The sequence below is a fragment of the Scyliorhinus torazame genome, chromosome 5 (assembly GCF_047496885.1).
Source record: "Scyliorhinus torazame isolate Kashiwa2021f chromosome 5, sScyTor2.1, whole genome shotgun sequence".
Lineage (NCBI taxonomy): Eukaryota > Metazoa > Chordata > Chondrichthyes > Carcharhiniformes > Scyliorhinidae > Scyliorhinus > Scyliorhinus torazame.
In genome coordinates, this window is record NC_092711.1 from 74,571,338 (window position 1) to 74,586,228 (window position 14,891).

The 14,891-nt window shown below is 46.6% G+C and overlaps 1 long non-coding RNA gene across 2 annotated transcripts; it reads left to right on the forward strand.

Moving 5' to 3' along the window:
- Positions 1-2,035: 2,035 nt before the first annotated feature.
- Positions 2,036-10,994, forward strand: LOC140418484 (uncharacterized). Of its 2 annotated transcripts, XR_011945073.1 has the most exons (3): positions 2,036-2,197; positions 4,096-4,267; positions 5,205-10,994. It is a non-coding gene; the product is annotated as an uncharacterized lncRNA (long non-coding RNA). The 2 variants fall into 2 exon arrangements; XR_011945072.1 differs by lacking the exons at positions 2,036-2,197; positions 4,096-4,267 and adding an exon at positions 2,578-2,693.
- The last annotated feature ends 3,897 nt before the right edge of the window (positions 10,995-14,891 follow it).

The following is a 14,891-nucleotide window of genomic DNA, read 5'->3' on the forward strand; positions in this document are numbered from 1 at the left end:
CTATCGAACCTTCTTTCCTCTCTTGCTTTTCCCAAGCATGGGGCCCAGTCAAAATAAAAGACCAAAATCAGCTAGAAGCCCCAACAAAAGTGTTGGGAACCTTCCTAACTGAACCAGAATATTGTTCCCAGTGTCTCTGAAACACTCTGTCCGCTGAGGTGTCCACTGGTTGTGGAAGGTGTCAAACATTCTGGTGGATAGCGCATGCTCCCTCTGCAGGGCCACTGGGAATAGACAAGACCACAGAACAGCGGTCGGCAGCCAGAGTAACCACCCACCCGCCTCCATAATAATATTAATAATAATCTTTATTGTCACAAGTAGCCTTACATTAACACTGCAATGAAGTTACTGTGAAAAGTCCCTAGTCACCACACTCCGGCGCATATTTGGGTACATAGAGGGGGCATTCAGAATGTCCAATTCACCCAACAGCATGTCTTTCGGGACTTGTGGAAGGAAACCGGAGCACCCGGAGGAAACCCACAGGGAGAACTTGCAGACTCCACACAGACAGTGATCCAAGCTTGGCATCGAACCTGGGACCTTGGAGTTGTGAAGCAACAGTGATAACAGTGCAGGGGCTGTTTAGCACAGGGCTGAATCACTGGCTTTGAAAGCAGACCAAGGCAGGCCAGCAGCGCGGTTCAATTCCAGTACCAGCCTCCCCGAACAGGTACTGGAATGTGGCGACTAGGAGCTTTTCACAGTAACTTCATTTGAAGCCTACTTGTGACAATAAGTGATTTTCATTTCATTACCACTGTGCTACCGTGCCGCCCACACCACCCAGCTACAATGCACTGTTTTAATAAGACTCAAGAGTAGATTCAGGATGTCACGCTCAGCACAAGGATACTAGATATTATAGACTGTAAGATCCACAAACTTTGTCATGATGGCTGCAACTTAACAGGTTATTATGGACATTAAACTGTGGGTAATATTCGATTCTGTGGCCAATATTTAATTAAACACGGTCCCGAATAAGGAAACTTTGCAGCCACCTGCGAAGTTTAAATGTCTCGTTGTGTCAGGATGAACCAGCATTTGAGGAGCATGAAATCTCTGGACTGTCGGTCTCCAAGAGCCAGATTGAACACCAGAGAATGAGCTCGAATTTGGACAGAGATAAGCGTGAGTGAGCATCGTAAACTGCTATTGTATCGGGGTGTTCTGGATCTCAGAGTTTTAACTCTGCAGTTAATTGTCAGGGATGCAGTATAATAAACCCTGAACAAAGAAAATGTGTGTGTGAGAAGCATCTGAAGCACCAGGAACCAGCTGAACCAGCAGAGCTGAATGTCTCCCAGTGCAGCCACAGTACTGTACTTATTCCAGCTTCCAAGTCCACCTGAGAACCAACCTCCTGGCTATTCATCTACAAGAAGCTTCAGAGACTCATGAGAATTATTTGTTTCTAAAAACGCTTCACTCCAACTAAAGGATTAGCTCAACAAGAAGACAACAGACCTGCAGCAATATAAAGACTGCAGTCTACATTCCATTTTCATCATTCCAGCTTCAACTTGATCTGTATCTAATTTCTGTTTATGTGTCAGTGAGTGTGAATAAGACAGACTGAGATGTTCAAACATCCAGGGAAATTGTGTGACAATAAATAACCATCTTCGGTTTAAAAATCACCAGTGAGCCTGCTGCTGAAATGTATTTCAAATAAAGTAAAATCACTCTGAGGGTAAGAAAATATCACACAAACATCCCGATAATGAACTGGAAAGGATCATGAAATGTAATCAAACGCTGTATAACCGCCTTCAGGTAACTAGACAGAGGCTGCAGCCTCTCACACTGAATGTATACGCGATCCACAGACACCTCCAGGCCACAAATATCAACTTCAGTTTGGGAGTGGGTGAAATTTTTTGGAACCTGTTTACCAAAGACGAACTCTGCGGGCGCTAGGACCCGGCTGGAGAACAGAAATCTTCAGGCCCCGCCTACTAACTGTTACATCGCCAAGACGCCAGCGCATGCGCTCTGTTTCCCCAAGATGGCGGCTGTGAACCAGGGCGTCCCGGGAGAGAGCTGACCGGCGGTGATGTGACCTGAGGATCACCGCACCTCGGACAAGGGGCCAGGTTGGGAAGGTGGTGCCTTCAGGAATAACTGGGAAGGTGATGTTTGGTCAGTTGCTGCAGTCTGTGTAGTGAAGGTGCTGTCACAGTGGTGTGAGGTGAGGAAGTACAGGATTATCACCCAGCAATGGTCAATTAAGGGGAATGTAAATCCAGCTCAGGTTGCTTTCAGATTGGAAAGGGAGCTAAGGTGTGTCCTCAGAGCTGGTGAGCGTTGAGGCTTTGGCAGTTTCTCTATAAAGTCCCTCTCTTTACAGCACGGATAGAGGCCCTTTGGCCCATTCATAATAATCTTTATTATTGTCACAAGTAGGCTTACATTAACACTGCAATGAAGTTACTGTGAAAATCCCCCAGTCGCCACACTCCGGCGCCTGTTCGGGCACACAGAGGGAGAATTCAGAATGTCCAATTCACCTACTAAGCTCATCGTTTGGGACTTGTGGGAGGAAACCGGAGCACCTGGAGGAAACCCATGCAGACACGGGGAGAATGTGCAGACTCCACACAGACAGAGAACCAAGCTCGGAATCGAACCTGGATCCCTGGTGCTGTGAAGCAGCAGTGCTAACCACTATGCTACCGTGCCGCCCAGTAAGTTTATTAGATTACTAGCTCTGGATGAATTGTGTCCCAGGATGCTGTGGGAGGCGAGTGAGAGATTGCAGAGACTCGGACCCAAAGTTTTAACCACAATTTAGGCCTGTTTTTGCTGGAATTTAGACATTTAAGGTGTGATCTAATTGATGTATTTAAGATATTAACAGGGAAAGACAGGGTAGATAAAGATCAACTATTTCCACTGTTTGGAGATTCTAAAATTAGGGATCATTGTCTAAAAATTAGGGCTAGACCGTTCAGGAGAGATGTTCGGAAGAACATCTTCACACACAGGGTGGGAGAGGTTTGGAACTCTCTCCCACACACAGCAGGTGAAGCTGGATCAGTTGTTAAGTTTAAATCGGAGGTAGAGTTTTGTTAAGCAAAGATATTCAGGGATATGGAGTTAGGTCACAGATCAGCCATGATCTCACTAAATGGCAGGACAGATGCGAGGGGATGAATGGCCTACTCCTGTCCCTGTGTGTATTTCTGTGATTCTGAAATTCAGACAACGATACCATGATAGGGCGAAGAGTCCTGATTAGCACCTGAGTTAGTTCGAGCTGCAAACCATCCCTTCAGATCCTTGCCCTTCATGGATTTCATGAAGGCCAAGGTAATAGTTGGATTATTGAAAGACTTGACGGAGTTGTTGGATACCATTTTTCGGGTCTCAGGATAACGCATAACGTAATTCACGCCGCACAGCCTTGCGTTGCCTTTGAACCTCATCGAGGCCTCGACGCTTCGTTTGTGTTGCTGCCGAAATTCCTGGAAGAAGTAAATCCTCACTCCTTCCTGCAGCCAGGTTCCACCTCATTGTTCCCTCTCCAGGACATTCTCTCAAGTTGTGGAAGCGAATGATTACAGGCCTGGGATGAAAACTATCCCTCGGCCTCAAAGACCGATGCTCCCTTTCTAATTTGGAATGCCCAGGCTTCACATCCAGCTCGAGAAAACGTGGCAGTCGATCCTCGAAGAACCTAACGGGAGTCTTACTCTCCACACTAAATGGACAGAAAATATCATAATTTATGGGCAGCACAGTAGCACAGTGGTAGATCCAGGGTCCCAGGTTCGATTCCCAGCTTGGGTCACTATCTGTGCGGAGTCTGCACATTCTCCCCGTGTCTGCATGGGTTTCCGCCGGGTGCTCAAGTTTCCTCGCACAGTCCAAAGATGTGCAGGTTCGGTGGATTGGCCACGATAAATTGCCCTTCGTGCCCAAATGAAAGGTTAGGTGGGGTTACGGGGATGGGGTGGAGGTATGGGCTTGGGTGGGGTGCTGTTTCCAAGGCGCAGACTCGATGGGCTGAGTGGCCTCCTTCACTGTAAATTCTATGATGACCATCTGACAGGCCAATGACTCAGATGTTTTTTCTCCGAACCTCAGTTCTCCAGGACCTCCGCCAGCCACTTGACTGGTTTTCAAAGGATTGAATTTCGACGGAAGCATCTTGCTGAATGTTCAGGATTCTCTCCTCCGGACCATCGAGCCTCTCCATGGCGTTTTGGAGCTGGGCCTCATGAGCTCACAGATATTGAGTCAGCATGCTCCGCCTCTGGTCAGTAACACGGATAATGTTGACAGTCATCATTTTTGCCGCCTCCCAGAGAGCCCCAGAGAGCGTGGGGTCGAGAGACCTCCTAGCGGTCGAGAGACCTCCTGAGGGTCAGGCCGCCATGTTGAAAAGGCGGCTCCATTCCCACTGAATCCACCTGTGCTGTTTTATCAATGCATTTCTTCACGTTTTCCAGCATAATCCTACCAATCCGAACCCTGAAATCTTCCAGGGACACGATAACAAATATGAATTCAAGGATTAGGTAGATGAGTGCCAGGCAATCAGGATAAGTGTCAGATTGTAGGTTAGTGGCACCAGAACCTGTGGAAAAGCAGCTACTCCCGCACCTGTACCGCATGCCTGACGCCACCCCACTCCCAGTCAGAAATCTGATTGATGAGGATGTTGAGTGTTATGCGGAACTTGCAGGTAAATGGAGAGAAAGCTGAGATGAGAAGGGATTTCTTTACTCGACGATGTGGTGAAGATTTGGTATTCTCTATCCCCGAGGATTCTGGAGCTTCAGTCATCAAATATTTTCAAGACACAGACTGATCGGTTTCTAGATATTGAAGATGTCGAGGGATATGAGGGATAGTGTGGGAAAACGGTGCTGAGGTAGATTAGCCAATGGTCCCATTGAATGGATCAGGCTCGATGGGCCGAATGGCCGACTGCAGCTCATATTTGTTATGATCTCCTGGACAGGAAGCTGTGCGCTTGGATTTGTCAATCAACCTGAATCAGCACCTTCAGGAGAATTAGGAGGGTCAATATGAGATACAGCAGAGTGAGAATGGAGGGAATGTGTGGGATGGACATTTACAGCTTTCGGGGAATAAGAGAGAGGAAAAAAAGTGACATAGAAACTAGAATTGTCTGTTCTGAGTTTCTATCCTGTGCTGACAGTGATGAATTTTGTAAATTGTTTTTACAGGATATTAGACGAGGAGGAATTACAGACAGAAATCTCAAACGTTACGTCTCGATCTGACAGTCACTTATTTCCTCAGAACCTGGATATCATCGGGCTTTGAATCTAGAAGGAGAAATGTTTCCCCGAACAGTCAGCTAAATATTTCAACCATCAGTGTGACTGGAAAAGCACCGAGACCCACACAACACACACCCGAGTGAGAGTGTTCCAGTGAACTGACTATGGAAACATCAGTGTGACAGGAAAAGCACCGAGACCCACACAACACACACCCGAGTGAGAGAGTTCCAGTGAACTGACTGTGGAAACATCAGTGTGACTGGAAAAGCACCGAGACCCACACAACACACACTCGAGTGGGGGTGTTCCAGTGAACTGACTGTGGAAACATCAGTGTGACTGGAAAAGCACCGAGATCCACACAACACACACCCGAGTGAGAGTGTTCCAGTGAACTGACTGAGGAAAGAGCTTTAACCAGTGACACAATCTGAAAAACATCACAATATTCAGAGCGGGGAGGGACCGTACTCGTGTTGTGGACGAGGCTTCAACTGATTGTCCTGCCTGGAGAGACGTCAGGAGACCCAAAACATGGAGAAACCGTGGAAATGTGGGGACTGTGGGAAGGGATTCAAAGCCCCATCTCTGCTGGAGCTTCATCGACGCAGTCACACTGGAGAAAGGCCATTCACCTGCTCTCAGTGTGGGAAGGGATTCACTCAGTTATCTCACCTGCAGACACACCAGCGAGTTCACACTGGGGAGAGGCATTCACCTGCTCTCAGTGTGGGAAAGGATTTGCACATTTATCCACCCTGCAGACACACCAGCGAGTTCACACTGGGGAGAAGCCATTCACCTGCTCTCAGTGTGGGAAGGGATTCACTCGGTTATCTCACCTGCAGACACACCAGCGAGTTCACACTGGGGAGAAGCCATTCACCTGCTCTCAGTGTGGGAAAGGATTCACTCAGTTATCTCACCTGCAGACACACCAGCGAGTTCACACTGGGGAGAGGCCATTCACCTGCTCTCAGTGTGGGAAAGGATTTACTCTATTATCCAACCGGCGGAGACACCAGCGAGTTCACACTGGGGAGAGGCCATCCACTTCTCAATGTGAGACGTGATTGCATGTTTCATTGGACTTGCTGTGACACCAACAATTTCATAATCGATTACAGGGCTTGGATTCTGCTGTTATTGTTTCTGCTCTACACCCAGGACTGCATTTTGTTAATTCTGACAGGTGGTCAGTGGGATGGTCGGAGGGTTTCTTTATGCTGGACTGGCCGGTCTCACCACCTTGCCTCCGGTGGGCTGATTCTCTTTGAGCCTGGTTGCTAAAACCTGGCTTCAAAATTGCACAAGGAAATCAGAGTGAAAGGATGTTTGGAAGTTTGAAGATATTTAGTTTCCATTTCTGTTTCAAACCCCCCAAATCATGCCACGTTGCCATGGAGATGGGCCCTGGTGGTTACATGGTTACTTTGTTTAAGTTATCTGGGTGTCCCTGACAGAAGGAAACTATCAGGTTATCAGCGTCAAGTTGCCTGAGGTGGACTGGGAAACTGATTGGTACAGTGAATACCTAATATTTAAGGAATTATTACATATTTATCAGGGGTCGGTTAGCTCAGTTGGCTGCACGGCTGGTTTGTGTTGCAGAGCAAGGCCAACAAAGAGGATTCAACTCCCATACAGGCTGAGTTTATTCATGAAGGCCTCGCCTTCTCAACCAGGCCCCTTGCCTGAGGTGTGCTGACCCTCAGATTAAATCACCTCCAGTCAGCTCTCTCTCTGTCAAAGGGAGAGCAGCCTATGGTCCTCTGGGATTTTTGCAACTTTTATTTCCCATATACACAACAAATATAGATTCCTTTCAGGAACAAAAATCCAACAGGAAAAGTGATGCAACCGTGACTAACAAGAAAAGTTAAAGATTCCATGAGATCCATTAGAATTCAGCAAAGGAGGACCAAGAAACTGATGAGAGCAATAAAAACCGACTGGAAAAGCTTCTGCAGGAATGTGAAAAGGAAAAGATTAGCAAAGACCAATGTGGGTCCATTCCAGGCAGAGACAGGAGAGTTTAGAATGGGGAATGAGGAAATGCAGAGAAACTAAACAATGTCTGTCTTCACAGAGGAAGATACATAAATTGTCCCCAAAACACCAGAGAACCAAGGGACTGGTGGAGATTAGTATTGGTGAAGAAGTCGTACTGGAGAAATGAATGGGGTTATAGAACAATACAGCGCAGTACAGGCCCTTCGGTCCACGATGTTGCACCGAAACAAAAGCCATCTAACCTACACTATACCTTTATCATCCATATGTTTATCCAATAAACTTTTAAATGCCCTCAATGTTGGCGAGTTCACTACTGTAGCAGGTAGGGCATTCCACGGCCTCACTACTCTTTGCGTAAAGAACCTACCTCTGACCTCTGTCCTATATCTATTACCCCTCAGTTTAAAGCTATGTCCCCTCGTGCCAGCCATTTCCATCCGCGGGAGAAGGCTCTCACTGTCCACCCTATCCAACCCCCTGATCATTTTGTATGCCTCTATTAAGTCTCCTCTTAACCTTCTTCTCTCCAACGAAAACAACCTCAAGTCCATCAGCCTTTCCTCATAAGATTTTCCCTCCATACCAGGCAACATCCTGGTAAATCTCCTCTGCACCCGCTCCAAAGCCTCCACGTCCTTCCTATAATGCGGTGACCAGAACTGTACGCAATACTCCAAATGCGGCCGTACCAGAGTTCTGTACAGCTGCAACTTGACCTCCTGACTCCGGAACTCAATCCCTCTACCAATAAAGGCCAACACTCCATAGGCCTTCTTCACAACCCTATCAACCTGGGTAGCAACTTTCAGGGATCTATGCACATGGACACCTAGATCCCTCTGCTCATCCACACTTTCAAGAACTTTACCATTAGCCAAATATTCCACATTCCTGTTATTCCTTCCAAAGTGAATCACCTCACACTTCTCTACATTAAACTCCATTTGCCACCTCTCAGCCCAGCTCTGCAGCTTATCTATATCCCTCTGTAACCTGCTACATCCTTCCACACTATCGACAACACCACCGACTTTAGTATCGTCTGCAAATTTACTCACCCACCCTTCTGCGCCTTCCTCTAGGCCATTGATAAAAATGACAAACAGCAACGGCCCCAGAACAGATCCTTGTGGTACTCCACTTGTGACTGAACTCCATTCTGAACATTTCCCATCAACCACCACCCTCTGTCTTCTTTCAGCTAGCCAATTTCTGATCCATACCTCTAAATCACCCTCAATCCCCAGCCTCCGTATTTTCTGCAATAGCCTACCGTGGGGAACCTTATCAAACGCTTTGCTGAAATCCATATACACCACATCAACTGCTCTACCCTCGTCTACCTGTTCAGTCACCTTCTCAAAGAACTCGATAAGGTTTGTGAGGCATGACCTACCCTTCACAAAGCCATGCTGACTATCCCTGATCATATTATTCCTATCTAAATGATTATAAATCTTGTCTCTTATAATCCCCTCCAAGACTTTACCCACTACAGACGTGAGGCTCACCGGTCTATAGTTGCCGGGGTTGTCTCGGCTCCCCTTTTTGAACAAAGGGACCACATTTGCTATCGTCCAGTCCTCTGGCACTATTCCTGTAGCCAACGATGACATAAAAATCAAAGCCAATGGTCCAGCAATCTCTTCCCTGGCCTCCCAGAGAATCCTAGGATAAATCCCATCAGGTCCCGGGGACTTATCTATTTTCAGCCTGTCCAGAATTGCCAACACCTCTTCCCTACGTACCTCAATGCCATCTAATCTATTTACCGGGAGCTCAGCATTCTCTTCCACAACATTATGTTTTTCCTGAGTGAATACTGACGAAAAATATTCATTTAGTATCTCGCCTATCTCTTCAGACTCTACACACAACTTCCCATCCCTGTCCTTGACTGGTCCTACTCTTTCCCGAGTCATTCGCTTATTCCTGACATACCTATAGAAAGCTTTTGGGTTTTCCTTGATCCTTCCTGCCAAATACTTCTCATGTCCCCTCCTTGCTCGTCTTAGCTCTCTCTTTAGATCCTTCCTAGCTACCTTGTAACTATCCATCGCCCCAACTGAAACTTCACACCTCATCTTCACATAGGCCTCCTTCTTCCTCTTAACAAGAGATTCCACTTCTTTGTTAAACCATGGTTCCCTCGCTCGGCACCTTCCTCCCTGTCTGACCGGTACATACTTATCAAGAACACGCAGTAGCTGATCCTTGAACAAGCTCCACTTATCCAGTGTGTCCAACACTTGCAGCCTACTTCTCCACCTTATCCCCCCCAAGTCACGTCTAATGGCATCATAATTTCCCTTCCCCCAGCTATAACTCTTGCCCTGCGGTGTCTACTTATCCCTTTCCATCCTTAACGTAAACGTCACCGAATTGTGGTCACTGTCCCCAAAGTGCTCTCCTACCTCCAAATCCAACACCTTGCCTGGTTCATTACCCAAAACCAAATCCAACGTGGCCTCGCCTCTTGTTGGCCTGTCAACAAACTGTGTCAGGAAACCCTCCTGCACACACTGTACAAAAAACGACCCATCTAATGTACTCAAACTATATCTTTTCCAGTCAATATTTGGAAAGTTAAAGTCTCCCATAATAACTACCCTGTTACTTTCGCTCTTATCCAGGATCATCCTAGCCACCCTTTCCTCTACATCCCTAGAACTATTTGGAGGCCTATAGAAGACTCCCAACAGTGTGACCTCTCCTTTCCTGTTTCTAACCTCAGCCCATACTACCTCGGAAGATGAGTCCCCATCTAGCATCCTCTCCGCCACCGTAATACTGCTCTTGACTAGCAGCGCCACACCTCCCCCTCTTTTGCCTCCTTCTCTGAGCTTACTAAAACACCTAAACCCCGGAACCTGCAACATCCATTCCTGACCCTGCTCTATCCATGTCTCCGAAATGGCCACAACATCGAAGTCCCAGGTATCAACCCATGCTGCCAGTTCCCCTACCTTATTTCGTATACTCCTGGCATTGAAGTAGACACACTTCAAACCACCTACCTGAACACTGGCCCCCTCCTGCGACATCAAATCTGAGCTCCTGACCTCTATACTCTCATTCTCCCTTACCCTAAAACTACAATCCAGGTTCCCATGCCCCTGCTGCATTAGTTTAAACCCCCCCATAGAGCACTAACAAATCTCCCCCCCCAGGATATTTGTGCCCCTCAGGTTCAGATGTAGACCATCCTGTCTGTAGAGGTCCCACCTTCCCCAGAAAGAGCCCCAGTTATCCAGGGGTTGAAAGTGAATAAATCCCCAAAAGCTGATGATCTACATCCCAGAGTGTTCAACGAGGTGGCTGGAGAGATCTCTATTTCTCATTCTAAATTCTCCTGACTCTATCTGGAACAGACAAACCTTTGTCTGAGCCAAACGTTTCCTTTTTATGTAGCCACAGAAGCTTTAACAGTCAATCTTTATGTATTTTGCCAATTCACATTCTATTCTATTCTCCCTTTGTTTCTCAGTGTCTTGGTTGAAGAACTGAAGTAAATCCTCGGGAATGAATCATCACTTTGGACAGGTTCTGAGACAATTAAATTTCGACTTCCAAGACAGATTAACTATAATCGTGGAGTGTGATTGTCGGTTATGTAAAAGGGGAAAGTTCTATTTTATAGTTTATGTGTAGGTTTCCAAGTTAAAGTAGCTTCTAGTTTGTTTGTTTGTTGTATTAAAAGTCATAAAACTTGAAGTCCCGTCGTGTGATCCTTTAATTTGTTGACTGGGGATTTGAATTTTTTATAAGAAGTTGCTGAACTTTATGGGGGTCCAAATCCACAAGTTTTGTCTTCCTATTTGACCCTCTGGCACCTTTCTGTCTCTATTGCTCATGTCACTGACAGCCAGTTGATGGAGCTGAGGGCTGAATTTAGCTGAGAATAACGGGACCTGTGCCACATTGGGAAACTGCCATGGGTGTCGCTAATAGAGACAGGAAGGTGCTGGAGGACCGGCTGGGAACTGCACCAACAACCAATCGGGGTTCAGGGGCGAGGGTGACCGGTGCTGATGGTGATGTTACCCCCAGGGTTCAGTGCCCCCTTGTCCAAAGCGGGGAGTCATGGGAACAGGGTACAGAGGAGTCGAAGGGAAACCATTTGGGACCAGAATATTGTGAACATTCTGTTACTCTGGTTATCTTTGATCCTCAAGTAATTTTCTGTTAGTTTTTTTTAACCATGTTCTGTTTCGTCAATAATCTTTTAACAGGAAAATGTTTGAATTTGTTGGACATTTCCTGATTAAATCTGCTCACTTTCAGGAAAGTGGGTGAGAGGTTAACAGAAAATGAGTCCCTCTAAGGTAATTGGCAAAGGAGCCGGAGGGGTAGAGGGGATTTGAATTTTCTTTTGACACTGTTTGAAAATGGGTTCAGGGAATCAATCGTGACTGACTAATTTATCAATGTTCTCTGAGGAAGTAACAAGGGATGTGAATAAAGGAGAACCTGTAGATGTGCTTTGTCTGGATTTGCAGAAGGTATTTCCCAAGGAGCCACATCAAAGATTATTACACAAAATATGAGCTCATGGTGTGGGGGCAACATATCAGCATGGATAGAGGATTGGTTAGCGAACAGGAAGCAGCCAGTAGGTATAAATGGGTCATTTCTGGGTGGGTAAGATGTGACAAGCGGAATGTCACCAGGATCAGTGCTGGGCTCTCAACCATTTACAATCTGTATGAATGTGTTGGATGACGGGATTGAATGGCGGCTAAATTTTCTGATGCTTAAAGACGGGTAGGAAAGTAATTTGTGAGGTGGATTTAAGGAGTCTGCAAAGGACTACAAATAGGTTAAGTGAGTGGGCAAATGACAAATGGAGCATAACTTTGGAAAATGTGAATTGTCCACCTTGTCAGGAAGTGTTAAATAAAACTATTATTTAAATGGAGGGAGATTGCAGAACTCTGAGGTACAGAGGGATCCCGGTGCCCGATCCCAAGTTAGTCTACAGGTACAGCAAGTGATTCGGAAGGTCAGTGGAATATTGTTTATTGCAAAGAAAATCTAATATAAATGTAGGGATGTTTTGCTGCAGTTGTATAGAGTCAGAGAGGTTTACAGCATGAAAACTGGCCCTTCGGCCCAACTTGTACATGCCGCCCAGTTTTTACCACTGAGCTCGTCCAAATTGCCCGCATTTGGCCCATAACCCTCTATACCCAGCTTTCCCATAGAACTGTCTGATACTCGCAAGCCTCTGTGTGAAAAGAATTCCCCTCTGTACTCTTTTGTATCTCTCCCCTCTCACCTTAAACCTATGTCCTCTAGTTCTAGACGCCTCTACCTTTGGGAAAAGATGTTGACTATCTACCTTATCTATGCCCCTCATTATTTTACAGACCTCTGTAAGATCACCCTTAAGCCTTCTATTCTCCAGGGAAAAAATTCCTAGTCTATCCAGCCTCTCCTAACTCAAACCATCAAGTCCTGGTCGCATCCGAGTAAATCTTTTCCACGCTCTTTCTAGTTTAATAATATCCTTTCTATAATAGGACCAGAAATGTACACAGTGCTCTAAATGTGGCCATACCAATGTCTTGCACAAGTTCAGCCAGACATCCCAACTCCTATATTCAATGTTCTCACCAATGAAACCAAGTATGCCGAATGCCTTCTTCATCACCCTGTCCACGTCTGACTCCACTTTCAAGGCGCTATGAACCTGTACTCCTCGATCTCTTTGTTCTTTCACACTCCCCAACTCCCTCCCATTAACTGAGTAGGTCCTGCCCCGATTCGATCAACCAAAATGTATCACCTCACATTTATCTAAATTTAATTCCCATCTGCCATTCATCGGCCCACTGGCCCAATTGATCAAGTTCTGATGCAATCCTAAATAACATTCTTCACTGAATCTTGGTGTCATTTGCAAACTTACTAACCATGCCTCCTACATTCTCCTCCAAATCATTAATTTCAATAACAAATAACAGTGGACCCAGCACTGATCCCTGAGGCACATCGCTGGTCACAGGCCTCCAGTTGGAAAAACAACCTTCTACAACTACCCTTTGGCTTCTGTCGCCAAGCCAATTTTGTATCCAATTGGCTACCTCATCCTGGATCCCGTGAGATTTAACCTTGTGCAACAACCTACCAAGCAGTACCTTGTCAAAGGCCTTGCTAAGGTCCATGTAGACAAGGTCAACTGCACTGCTCTCATCTACCTTGTTGTATACCCCTTTAAAAAACTCAACCAAATTTGTGAGGCATGATTTTCCACTCACAAAGCCATGCTGGCTGTCCCGAATCAGTCCTTGCCTCTCTAAATGCCGGTTGATCCTGTCTCTCAGAATACCTTCCAACAACTTACCCACCACAGACGTGAGGCTCACCAGTCTGTAGTTCCCAGGCTTTTCCCTCTGGCCTTTCTTAAACAAAGGCACAACATTTGCTACCCTCCAATCTTCAGGCACCTCACCTGTGGCTGTCGACGATTCAAATATCTCTGCTAGGGGACCCGCAATTCCCCCCCCCCCCCCCTAGCCTTCCACAACGTCCTGGGATACATTTCATCAGTTTCCAGGGATTTACCTACCTGGATGTGCTTTAAGCTTGATCTAACCCCATTCCCCCACTCCACTTTGTGGGTAATCTGCGATCCCAAAACCAAATTTTAACAGTCCCAGCTCGCCATACCTTCCATACTGTCTCTCCTATACTTGGCATCCAGGAATGGTTTTGAAAATGAAATGAAAATGAAAATCGCTTATTGTCACGAGTAGGCTTCAATGAAGTTACTGTGAAAAGCCCCGAGTCGCCACATTCCGGCGCCTGTTCGGGGAGGCTGGTACGGTAATTGAGCCTTGCTGCTGGCCCGCCTTGGTCTGCTTTAAAAGCCAGCGATTTAGCCCAGCGTGCTAAACCAGCCCCTTGGTTTTGCTAACCTGCCTGTGTATCTGCACCTGGCAGTGTTTGAGGATAGAGGGGAACTGGAGCTTTACTCCGTATCTAACCCCGTGTTGTACCTGTCCTGGGAGTGGTTGATGGGGGTCAGTGGAGAGGCAGCTTTACTCTGTATCTAACTCTTGTGTTGTACCTATGCTGGGAGTGTTTGATGGGGTCAGTCTATAAGGAGATTTTTTCTGAATCTAACCTCGTGCTGCACCTGGCCTGGGAGTGTTTGATGATAGAGTGTAACTGGAGCTTGACTCTGTATCAAACTCTGTGTTGTACCTGTCCTGGAAGTGTTTGGTGGGGACAGTGCAGAGGAGGATATACATTGTATCTAACCTTGTGTTATACCTATTGTGGGAGTGTTTGATGGGCACAGCATCGAGGGAGATTTACTCTGTATCTAACACCATTTTGTGTCTGCCTTGGGAGTGTTTCATGGGGCAATGTAGAGGGAGCTGCGCTGTAACTGATTGGAGAATGGTTCAAGCTGGCACTTGGTACTCAGCTTTTCCAGTACAGACACCCTTCACTTTAAAAATAACATTTCATTCAGAGCTAAGAGAGACCATCACCGGTGCGTCCACTGTCGTCGTCCCCCCGCCCCGTCCGTCCCCCCCGTCCCCCGTCCCCCGTCCCCCCCTTCCCACAAACACGCACACCCCGCAGGCCCAGAGGGACAGT